We start from the raw sequence: 12,869 nt of genomic DNA, 5'->3' as shown, positions 1-12,869 counted from the left end.
ATTTATGCACTTGTGTGTCTGTGTGTAGTTAATGAAAACTAGTGAGGGCTTATTGCAGTTCCTGGGGAACTTTGTTTGCTTTTTAAGAGGAGAACATATTTGAAAAGTGAGGAAAGTCAGCAGTGCAGAATGGTATGGAAAGTGGAGGAGGGAGATGGAGATGATTTTTAGGTAGAACACCGATGTGTGGCCCACTGGTGGTGAAGAAGAAGAGTATGCCCAGTCCAGGTGCTCATCTGAAAATTAAAACCGTTTCTGGGATTTTTTGTTACACATGAGCTTGTGTTTCTTGTAGATATGTTAATAGCACAAAAAAGAGGAAAGTGTGTATCTTCCGTATGTCTTAGGAGATAAAGTGTTCTAGGTAATAAATATGTCAGCCACTTTTAGACTTCAAATGGATCTTGCTCAAATTTTGCTATTCTTCCCTTCTGCTTACTAAGCTCTAGTTCTAAATCACTGTGAATAACATGTTATATTTCAGTTGGGAATACGTGCATATACTCCACAGTGAGCATAGCCCCTTTCTCTGATTATTTCTGTAGTATACAGAATCTGAGATTCAATCTGTAGTCTTCTGCAGTATTATACTCTTGTATGGCAGCATGGCCAAGTTAGTGTCATTTTATTGTACTGTATTACAACAGAAACATTCAGAAATTTTGACTCCAACCTGAGCAAATCACAACTTTTAGAATGGCTTTCAGACTGATTGGAATTGGTAATTCATGCCTTTTAGCGCACCCCCAACTTTGAAGGCTGCAGATTTGCTTAATGAGAAATTAAAATTTAACATCTGCTATAATCACTTGATTCCAGGAGCTGAGGTTATAAGAAAAAAAAACCAAAACCAAACCAAAATGTACACCCACATCCCCCCACACCATTCCCTAAACAACCTGTGAAAAAAAGTAAAGTTGTATCATAGGATATTCTGATTGCTGTGAATGCCTGTCACGTAGTTTCATGTTTTTTCTGTTTTTCTCTGCAGCACCTCTCAAAGCAATACACTATAAAACCATCCTTACAGCCATAAGGGAACCTAAGGATATTCTTATCCCTAAAATGAAGAAGGAGAAAGAAAACCTGTTTCAAACAAAAAGGAGGCTTGATGCCTTGTATCATTTTTAGGTCCTTTCATATATTAATATTAATGCATTATCAAAACATAAAACACTAAAATAAAAGAAATAATTTTCCTGCACAGATAGAGAAGAACTGAAACACATTTGGAATGAAAATGGAGAACAAGATAATTCTGCATCTTTTTCTTTCATCAGCAAACACTAGATTGGCCTCATTTTAAAGAAAAGATTTATGAAGATCACCTTAATTTTCAAGATGGTTAGAGTAAGAAACATTGTTTCCCTTCTTTATGCTGGACAAATAAATCAATACTCACTTTTCATTTTAAAAGAACTTACTTCAGTAAAGTGAACCTTTACTGCAGAACCTACGAGCACACATCCCGGTTCCCAGGTCTCTGTGCCTGTCCTGGGCACAGCCTGAACCCACACTAGCATGGTGCATGCATATGAATCCCTCTTCTGTGCCATGGTTTCAACACAAAGAGAAAGTATACACAGGGATTAGGCTGGAACCGTGATGTACAGTGGCCATGTCTATATTACTGTTTAAAAGAGGATTAAAAACCACACCATGTGGCTGAGGATTGTTTGGTATCTGTGCTACTTAAGCCTTTTGTTAGCAGATGTGTCTTGGAGAGACGTTCAAAACAATGAGCAGTCTAGCAATTCAGTAGTGTGGATGAGTAAGGATCTACAGCTCAGGTTCGCTCCCTGGACTGCTTTTATTTACAGTGCAAGTGTGCCCCTCTGCCTGTTCTGGATGGTCAGTGAACCTGAGGTGGGTCACAGCAGGCATCAGCAAATATAGCCAAAGCTGAAGATGTGGCCATATAGAAGAAGGAAGAACAGGCTGTTTCAAAGCTCTGAGTTTAAAACAACAGAAATATAATTAGTTTGGACCTCAGCATTTGCAGAAAGGATACACAGTTTCTATATTTTGTATTGTATTCACATCTAAAAGTCCTGGCTTAGAGTTAATCTGGATGAGAAACTACTGCCCTGCACCTCTGAGCACTGTGGGCAGGGGCAGTGGGATGGGCATGCAGGGAGAAAACGAGATATGAGATGAGAGCTTGGGCTTTTAAGGTATTCTTATTTGCACTTATCTTTAGGCACACCTGGGACCTGACCTGTCAAGAAATTGAAATAATGGTCTCTGAAGAAATCAAGCTGAAGTTGAACCCCCTCTGCATCTGCTTAAAATGCACTTAAATTTCAGTAACTCCACAAAATTCAACTGAAGATGTTAACCTGTGGGTAGCTACATGGCTTCTTGAATTCATTTTTGTGATAGCTTCAATGAGCTTGAATATCAGGTTTACAAGCCTGATCTATCAAATCTTTGTCTGACCTGGTTCTATATAATTGGGGGTGCTACAGGTGGATGTTTTTGGAAATTGCATCTTTGCTGAGCTTGCAGGCAGATCCCTGCCATAATTTTTCCTATATCCCTCAGAGTTTTGCCTAGCTCTTGTCCCACTTGCCTCTGTGCTTGTTACACTGCTTAGAGAACAAAAATGGTAATGCAAGCTCTCTGGAAAAGAGAGCAAAGGCATCCGTTCCTGGGCAAGTAATGATGTATGATGTAAAGATGGCATCAGCGTACTCCCTGCCATTGCTCCTTTGCCCTGAGCAAAATGAGAGCATCTTGTGAATATAGGGAAAAGCTGCTTCAAATTATGTGTTAAATTATGCTCTAAATTACACACATTTATTAGGTGTTGCTGGAGGCCTGTTCTCCCTCTTCTTCTGAGATATGATCTGAGCACAGGTCAGTCAAATCTAAAATCTGTTCCTGTAAACTGATCTCATCTCAGTATAATCCCCTGAGTATTGAGTCAGCTAAATAGTTTTTTGGGTTTTTTTATGTCAGTGCTCTTCTGGGTTGTTTGGTTTGGTTTGGATTGGTTTTTTTTTAAAATAAAGGTAGCTAGTAATATCTACTCCTTTTGCTGTTGGAAATCACGGGAATTTTCCTTCCTTGATCCATTCAATTTTATTTTGAGCAACAGAACAGCATTATGAAATCTGAACTCGGTATAAATCAACATAGTTAATTTCATGAGACACTTAAAGGAAATAGTTACACTGTATGTAATCTCTATGCGTATGTGTCAGTGTGATTTTCAATGCTTCTATGTAAAGCGCTTCTGGGCTTAAATTTAGTCATTACTTCCTGTACAGATGAGGTAAAGTCTGAGTTTTTAGAACATAGGTTATACAACGGTAATATCTTAACAGTTTCTCCCTTAGCAATCAGTGGGATTACTTCAGGCTAGGATGTCTGTTATCAACTTGAGTCATCACAGCAGTGGGTTGTAGCAGGCATTCAGTGAGTAGCTCTGGACTCTCTAATGAAGCTGATGTTATCTTTGTGGTTGATACCTGCAAAACAAGGATTATTTGTCTGTAAGCAGTTAAAACATTAAAAGGCATAGAAACATCTTACATGTCTGTATCATAACGAAGAAGAGTTTTTTCTTACAGTACAATTCTGAAAAACAACATACAGTTCTTAGCTATGTACAAAGATCACTATCCATAACTTGGACAATATTATTTGTTGAGCTTTCAAATGAAAATGTTTTCTCTGAAAGATAGATATAATCTCCTTTGTAATTTAGAGTCCTGGGTGATATCATTAGGCCAAATAAGAGCTGTGATTTCTTCAGGGAGAGTTTAATCAGTTTCTTGTGACATGGTACCAGGAACTCAATTGTGATTGATCACTACTGCTCAAGAACTGGTCAGAAGGGAGCCTGAGCAAATCATTTCAACAGTGCCTCAGAGCTGCAGAACCTCAGACAAGGAGAGGCCTCTTGAAGCTGGCAGAAATATTAGCAGGCTGCAGGAATGGAAGAGTTTCCAGCAACTCTGTAAATACTGCCTTTGGCATGGCCAGGGGAACTTCTGTCATCCCATTACTCAGTGCATTGGTTCTCAAGATTGGATGAAGGGTAAAATAGACCACTCTCTGAGGCCACCTTACTACTAGTGGTAAAGTGTCAGTAAATTTTCAGGAAATTTAAAAAACATTATTTCTAAGAAAAAAAAAAAATTCTGTTGTTCTGCCGGTCTGTACCAGGTTTTCTTTTTCCTTTTCATAGACTCTGATAACAAAAGAGGCCCTTACGCACACCTGTGTGTAGCTATCACGTATCCTGGTCATAAAGTTTCATTGGTGATGCCTATAGTAAATCGATATGTCATGGCTGATCCAGAGAACACCTTTTAAAACAACATTAAAGCCAAGGCATCAAGTAATCAAGCAAATCAATAGTCCATCAAATCCTAATGTGAAATATTTTAGTAGCTACTTCCCTTTTTTTGCTACATAGTGGATCCCACTTCCTGTAACTAGATCTTGTTATACTTCTTGCCTCCTACATCATGTCTTTACTATAAGAAATCTTCTTTGATGTAACTACCCATAACAACCAGGATCCCTGAAGGGTTTTTCTCTACTTGCTAACACATCTGTGCCGTCACACCTTAACCAGCATTGTTACCAATGCTGTAAAATGGTTTGCTGCAGGCTCCTTCTTTTAAGATGACCCTAAATCATTATACTGTAAATATCCTAATATGGAGAGAATCATAACATCAACGTTTGCACCGCACCCCTCAGGACTTCTTTGTGTCCCAACGGGTTGTCAGCATATACTTCAGTCGTGTCACCATTTGCTGGCAGTAATCAAATCTGCCTTCTTCAGGTAATTTAACTGAATTGAACTCCTTTAATAAGGAATTGAAAACATGTTTTTCTGATCTCAAATATTTTTCTCTAAGCCCTAATTTTCACTAAATTTCTACTTTTTTTTTTAATGTGGACACTAGAATCACATATAATATTCCAGTAATAGCTTTTCTAGTGCTGTAGAACAGTTTTCTACTTCTATTCAGTATTCCTTTGCTTATGCATCCAAGAATCACAGCTGCTTATCCAGATGTCATATTAAAGTAAGAGCTCATCACCATGAGCTATTCAGTTTTCCCAATTACCCATTTCCCAAGTCATTTATTTCCAAAATATTGTCCTTTATGTTGTATATTCTTTGTATTGAAATGGTAAAATGGAAAGACAGAAACAGATAAAGTGTGAGAAAAGAATCACTGAAAAGATTAAATATTGAAAAATTTTTAAAGCCAGTTAAAAAAATAGTGGGGGAAAAAAACCCCATCTCTTTCATATGTAAGAGATAAAACTACTTAGGTGGTCACCTTTCCAAAAGACAGAGGCAAGAAGCTGTATGCCTTCACTTCTTCTCAAAATGATTTAGTGTAAGTGTTTGGAAGGCTATAAAACATGAGGAGTAGGATTCCTACAATCTTCTATTCCATTTTTTGTGGAACAAATATTTAGCTCCTTCTAACATTTTCATCTTGCCCTGTTAATTTTACATAATACAATCTGGGTTTTATATATATTAAAAAAGACAATTTTGTATGCATTATAAAAACTTACATATCTTGACAAACATCATGACTGGTCTGAAATGAAATGTTCTCAATATATTCCAGCCAGGTCTAGTTAGAAAAAAGCAGCTTTCTAGCTCCCCACTGGAAGCCCTCATACAAGCAGATAACAGAGGACAAGAGGAAGCTGTAAGTTAGGAGAACTGCTGGCAGCAGATGTAGGACTAAAAACAGGATCAGGAGGAAAGAAAGTTCTGGTAACTCATCAGCACTCTTGTTGATGTACATTTAACTTTGAGATGACTGTACATAACCATACAAAAAACCACAACAGGCATCAATGAGAGCATGCCAGGAATATGCTCAAAAAGGTATTACTGGAGTAACAATATGGCACACAGAATTGTGATTCTGTAGTAACAAATGCTTCAGACAACCCTACAGAGATACACAGAAAAAGAAGGAGAACCAGGAAAGAAAAAGATACTAGCCAAACTTTTCAGAATAGTTAAACTGAGATGAGGGGAAAAATACAGAAAAATTTGGTTAGAGTAGGAGAAGGACTGAAAAATATTAATATCGCAGACATCTATTTTTCATTAGATGAATCCAATCCTTTTATTTCTCTTGTTCAAATTGGATGCTACTCTATTCACAGATTACTTTTGCAGCTTTCTGCCCATTTATTTCTATGATATTCAAAATTACATTTCTTGGAAGCTATTGATTAGATGACTCTTTATGTTTCCTGACTGAATGAAATAATACTTTTGGTGTGAGTTTGCTTAATGAAGAAATGTAGAACTTGCTCTTTTATAGTTTGACAGGAAAATCTCTCTTTTGAGAATGCTTATTTGTAAGTACCACACTGCTCCTAAAAAGTGAGCTCAACATTTGATATAACCTTTTCCAGGTTGTGGAGTGTTGATTGTGAAGTCAGAGAAAGAGAATAGAGATGGGCACATAGGTGAGTTTATAGGAAGATGCACAGGTATTTGGCAGCTAACAAAAATACTGGCACCAGGAGTCTGTATCACACTCTATACCAGAATTCAAATGAGTACATGGGAAAATGTTTCCCATTATGGACAAGATCCAAAGCCCACTGAAGCTGATTTAGTGTTTTTCTTGTGACTTCACAGAGCTAAGGAAGTACCTTATATGCTCAGTTTGTTAAAAAATAAAGAAAAAACAATTTCTTGTGCAGCTAGACGTGATATGACATACATGGTTTCAACACGCTTTGTATCTCCTTCAGATGAAGGGTTATATATAAACTATCTTCACTGCTGTCATCACTATTAAGTTACTTGAACTGAGATTGTCAGCTTTTCAATAATTTGATTCTTAAGATATGCATTTCCTATAAAAAACATAATAGATGAGCAAGTGGCTGGCATGGAAGAGACATATGGTAGAGTATGTCATGAATAAAGTCTTATAAGGGACTAGAGAAAACAGATTAGAAAACATAAGTAATTTTCTTTACTCCTGCTGGCAGTGATTTGAACCACTTGGACCAAAAGGCCAAAAGGTCCCAAGGAACAGATTTAAAAAAAACCTGCTATTGCTAGTAGAATTGGCAGATTAGAAAGTAATGGACTTTAGATATATATAGAGAAAGAGAGAGAAGGGAAAAGGTATGTTTCTGGGGGAATTCATATGTATTTGGCAACTAACAAAAATATTGGCAAAAGTAAGTAGAACTCTGAAGCTAAGGCTGGCAAAGAGGAAGTAAAAAAGATTAGCTCCTGGCAGAGAAGAGAAAAGGAAACTGAGCCTGTCATCTGAGAATGGACTGACAGAGAAAGACAAATCCATTTTGTCAATGAGCAAGGCTTAATGCCTGAAGGAATAGGTACAGGTTTGAAAGGATGAAAGACACGGATAGATGTCCCTGATTAGAAGGAAATGAGGCCTACAGTAAGGTATGGAGATTACAGCAGAGCAAGAAAGTCTGTGATTTTAAAGTAGCTAGACAGGAAGTTGTTTGATGTGGAGCAGAGACTATAACTCCTTAGAAAGGAAAATTGAACTGTATAAGGAGAAGTGTACAAAGTCTGGTGAGAAGTAACCAGTGAAACCATGACAGAAGACTAAAGGCTGACAAACAGGAGAGGAGAGACCTGAAAACCAGAAGCCAGAAAAATAAAAGAAGGCTAGGGGAAAACCTGAAAAGCTGAAGAACACTCAAATTTTGTTAGCTGGTTCTAGGCAAAAATATAGTTGGATTGCTCAAAAACAGAAGGAAACCCTAGGTAAAGAAGCTGTAAGATACAGACTTTTAAACAGTTTGGTTAAAAAAGGCATGACAGCCTAGGGGAGGGAGTGAGTCCTCAGATATGGTCATTGCTGAAAAAGGAGAAAATAGGAAACATCACATTGAAACACTCTATATCGTCACCAATCTGTTTTATAATCTACTATAGAAATTACAAGATGCCAGTCATGGTTTCAAGAAGACACCATGTCTCATATGCTTTTGAGCTCATCCAACTCTGTTATGCAACACCTTGTCTCTGTAAGAAAGTAACCCTTTATTACCCAAATGTTAACTTTCTGAAGTAAATTATGTGTTGTTATTATTATTTTAATACATGAGCCAAAGTGCGTTATGTATATCTCCCATGAACACTGGGAAAAAATGGTCTTTCATATGTGTTTTGTGACTTGGAATACTTCCAAAATTAGCTGGACTGAGGGCATGAAAGTACCAGCATGATTTATCATTCCCATCGTGAGACTGAGCTTTTGTGTTTGTTATTCTTTCACTAAGCATTACAGCATTTTTCTACTGCATAATGAAATGTACCTTTGCCGTCAGGATGAAGTGATTTCTAAGGAGCTTAGCACTTAAGTGCTGCCTTTTCAGACTTGAGAAGATACTTGGAATTTTGAAGTGACTTAAACAAACATTTCTTAAAGAAATCAGTTTAATGACAGTTGCTGTCTCCCTCCTGCTGTATAATCGTTCAGACACTTTCATCCATGCGAGGAGGGATGTAGTATATGTAACATATGCACCTGACCAATTATCAGGATCCACTGGAGACCCATGCTCTCCTACATCAGATGTTCGAGGCTTCATATTTAAAACAGTATCAGAGACCTTTATCTGGATAAATGAACTGAGGCTCCTTTCAATAGCCAGTAATGTCTGAATAGCTGAAGATCTGACTAAATCTAAGTGACCATGCTGGGGTGGTCCAAGTAGCTCAGCAGATTGTATTAAAAGTAATCACTAGATCTCCACTGTCTATAGTAGAAGTTTAAATGCTATAGGTGACAAGTAAACATCTATATTGAGACACCTAAAGTGTCTAAAATCTGCAGATGAATCTAGAAAGTACCAACCACAGCATCTAATGCCCTTTGAGGTATCCCAGGGTATTGCAGCTGTGCCTCAGCTGCCATTTCAGAAAGTGGCCTATGGGCATCTCTCCTAGGCCTTTTTTTCCATTTCTGTTCTTTTTAGTGTGAAACTACATTAATGTCTTAGCTTGGGTCACTAATGCACCTTTGGAATGTGTCTCCTAGTTGGGCCCACCTGCTGTGTTTGGTTTGTATTATAAAGCTGTTCTAGAGTACATGAACCTGTTTACTTTTGGATTAAATGCAATTAGAATGTGCCTTCAGTAAGTGTATTTAATGCTTTCTAGCCACAAATGTGAATTTTGTCACCAGACCAGATTATAAAACTCTGAAATTTTTGCTCACCACCTGCTATTTCACTCTACAGACCTGCCCCTATAATTTGGGATTCTGGGCTGCATAAAAAGAAGTGTGGCCAGCAGGTCAAAGGAGGTGATTGTCCCCCTCTATTCTGCTCTGGTGAGACCCCACCTGGTGTGCTGCATCCTTCTCTGGGTCCCCAACACAAGAGAGACATGGAGTTGTTAAAGCAGGTCCAGAGGAGGGCCATGAAACTGCCTAAAGCATTGGCAGAGGGATGGCAGACATGACAGAAGACCGTGAAGGACATCTGCTCCTTTCTGGAGAAGCAGCTGGAGGCTGTAAGAGTTACTCTAGGAAATCTAAAGCAGCACTAGGTGCCTCTTTTTAAGTGAGACAGTTTAGGCTGCCCCTGACATCTCAATTACTTACACTACTTTTGGAGTCTATATATGTTTTTCAGACAACTATGAGCATGGTAGTACCTCTGTATGTAACTTTCTGAAAAATTCCACTGAATGCAACTAAAATCTGGATAATGGTTAACGAATAGGATCAGGCATTAACTGTTCAGGTTCCTCAGTTTTTAATTTCCCTCCTTTGTTTCCTCTGTATCCATTCCTTCTCCTCAGTTCCTCTTACCGTGTTGATGGAGACATCCAAGCACTAAAGCATATTTCTATAAATATTTCTATATATTTGCTTCTACTGCTTCTTGTTATTCCTCCAACCATCTCTAACTTGTGCATTTCTACTACAGCAACAAAGATTACAAAATAAATATATGATTTTCAGTGTAAGGAGATCTTCACCAAAGGCCCATGCTTATAATTTGCTTAAGAAAAAATGTTTGTGTTACTATAATTAAAACTTAAAGGGCAATTTTCCCTCACTTATCAAGCGCACATTGTCTTTGCTGGAGGTAATTTCTGTTGCCTGCTACTTCCTATCAGTATCTTGATTTACTGAGCAGTGGGAACCCACTACTAGAGAAAAGCAAAATGAGTTTTCATATTGTAGCTTTTCTTTCCTTTAAGTTCCCTACATCTGAAGAAGTACTGTGCTGGTATCCTTGCTGTGAAGTGTATTAACAATTAAAAGCCAAACATATGCTCATGCTCATATAATGCACATAGTTTACACTACCTGAGGGTTTTTGCACTGTAGAGACTCACTGTCTTCAGTCATTTAGTTCCTGATTCAGCAAAATAATTATTCAAACTTAGAGTACAGCATATAATTAAGTGTCTTGACTCTTCCAACACTAATCCATAGTAAGTGAAGAGTGTACTGGTCAAGACTCTTGATTCAACAGGTTAGTTGTGTGTTGCCATCCACTTGTATAACATTTACCAATTTAAACTAAAACTGCTTGTAAAGCAAATGTGAAGATTTTAATGACTTAACAGCACTTTTTCAATTTAAGAAGCAGAGAATGGTTCACTACTGCTGAAAACAATGTAGTTGCGTTCTTGTCTTTTTTTACTCACATTAATCTTTTTTACAAAAATACAGCGGTGGGAGGTGGTCACCTAAGTTCAGGTTCTCTTTGGCTTGACTTTTGTCTATTTCACATCTCCCAAGACAGCACTTTCATTAAAAGGTTATGGAAAAGACTGTCATTCTTTCTTAAACCTGCCAGGGGAAAGTCAGATTCATAGTGCCAATGCCTACATCTTACTCAAAAATGAGGTTGGGTTATGAATAGGCACTCACCAGGAATTATGAATTTAGAAATGCAGCCAAATCTCATATTACAGATTTTGTGGGTCCATTCAAAAAGTGTGAGCGATAATTGATTCCAACCCTAAAGGAGCATTGTGAGGACAACTCTGTTGAAAGGGGTTATTCATAAATGCTAGCAGAGTTGAAGGGGTATAAATGTCTAAGAAAGACATGTATTTGAGTGCTAATATAAACTTAAATGCTAATGTGAAGTGACTGTAAATGTATCAAATCAGAAGACAGTCTCTTACCTCTAATTTATGTTCAGACTGTTTAAGACTGCAGAAGATATAAAACAATTGAGGCACGAGATCCATAGGGCCATGGTGTTATGGCACTTTTATGCCGCTGATTTACACAGGCAGAATGAAATGAAAATGTCATTCACTATCTGAAGAAAAAATAGTCGGGTTGTTTTGGTTTTTGTTTGGTGGGTTTTTTAAATACCACTCTTTCTCACTGAATATTTACTTTGCAACCTAAAAGGATTCTTCCCCGCAGAATATCTTAGTTTTTCTGCTAGTATAGCTTGATGATATGACTAAACAAAAGCAAAGACATTGATCTCGACCTCTGAAAATCTTACCTATATACTTAATGTTTGTGTGAAGGTAAGCATTTCATTCATTAAAGTGCTGCAGGTTTGCTTTTTGGGCTGTATGTCTAAGGTGGGGGAAAAACTATTCAAAGAAGAAATAGTAATAAACGGGTTTGCAAAGTGTACTGGTGTATAATCAGTGGAGAAGTCTACTGGTCACCCTGGACCTTGGTTCTGTCCTCAGCTAGGGCTGTTGGCTGCCCTTTAGCAGTTTTTCCCTCTGCAAAACAAAAGAAATGTCTCCTGTGTTGCTGTGAAAGCACTCATCAAGGAACTGGAAAAAAATAAAATCTGTAAAAACTGGCCGTTACCAAGTACATACAATTTAGGGATTTTTTAGTATACCCAGTCTCCCTTACCCTTATCCACAGGACGGTCATGGATGTAGGAAACTTTTCAACAAGCAGCTATGTAGTCAGAATTGTACTTTCCTTATTAACATGCATGCCTCTGCCAAACAACTTCTCTCATTTGCATTATATAAACTGTTTCTCACAGCTTATTTCACCTTATTCAAACAAACAATGACCTTTGTAACAATGAAATGTATTAGCAGGAGGAAAGTTATTTTATGACAGAAAGGACCAATTTTTTAACAAGTGTGTGACCAATGTTATTTCTCCTGTAAATCCTCACAAATAAGTTATGCTTTTTTTTTTTTTTCTCTCAACAGTATTTTCTGCTCACTCAAAAGATGACAAAATTAGGTCTTTGCCAGTGTATTCCAGACGTTTCAGGATGTATAGTAACATATGAAACACTGGATTTTATATAGATGGGTTTAGCAATCTTTTCATACTGATTTGGACTTCGAGAAGGAAGTACATCTATTTGTGTCCATCTCAAACCAATTGTTTTGGAATAACTGTTCATTATTAATTTGCAGGAGGTATATTGTTCCTTTGGTAACCAGATAAACAAGTGCAAAGTGAGTGTACAAAAATCCTTTCTCATTTGTTTTCATAGACATGGTAAAGAATCAGAAATTCTGGCCTAAGTCTATTCAAAAATAGTTATTAATTTGTGATTTTTATCTTTTCTGTTTTCTATTTTCTATAAAGGTGATCTGATGTTTAACTGATGAAATTGGTCAACTTTCTTCAATTCCATTCCAGTAGGGCATTGCCCATTCACTACTAGAAATGAAGTTCTCTATTAAAAGAAATAAACAAAAACTTTGCCAATAAAGAAGTAGCTGAACACTCATCCATTGATAAAATATGCTCTTATTGGTATAGTCTGTAAATACAGCTTCTGTTTTCTAGGTTCTTTCATGAGAAGAAAGCCTATCCCTGGGAAAACAAACAAACAAACAAACAAATTCAATTTAAGTATGGCATTTTAGTGTGAAGACCTGAAGAGCTTGCAGC

Source organism: Phalacrocorax carbo, chromosome 1 (assembly GCF_963921805.1).
Source record: "Phalacrocorax carbo chromosome 1, bPhaCar2.1, whole genome shotgun sequence".
Classification (NCBI taxonomy): domain Eukaryota; kingdom Metazoa; phylum Chordata; class Aves; order Suliformes; family Phalacrocoracidae; genus Phalacrocorax; species Phalacrocorax carbo.
The sequence above is the reverse complement of the archived record's forward strand: the minus strand, read 5'-3'. Positions refer to the sequence as shown.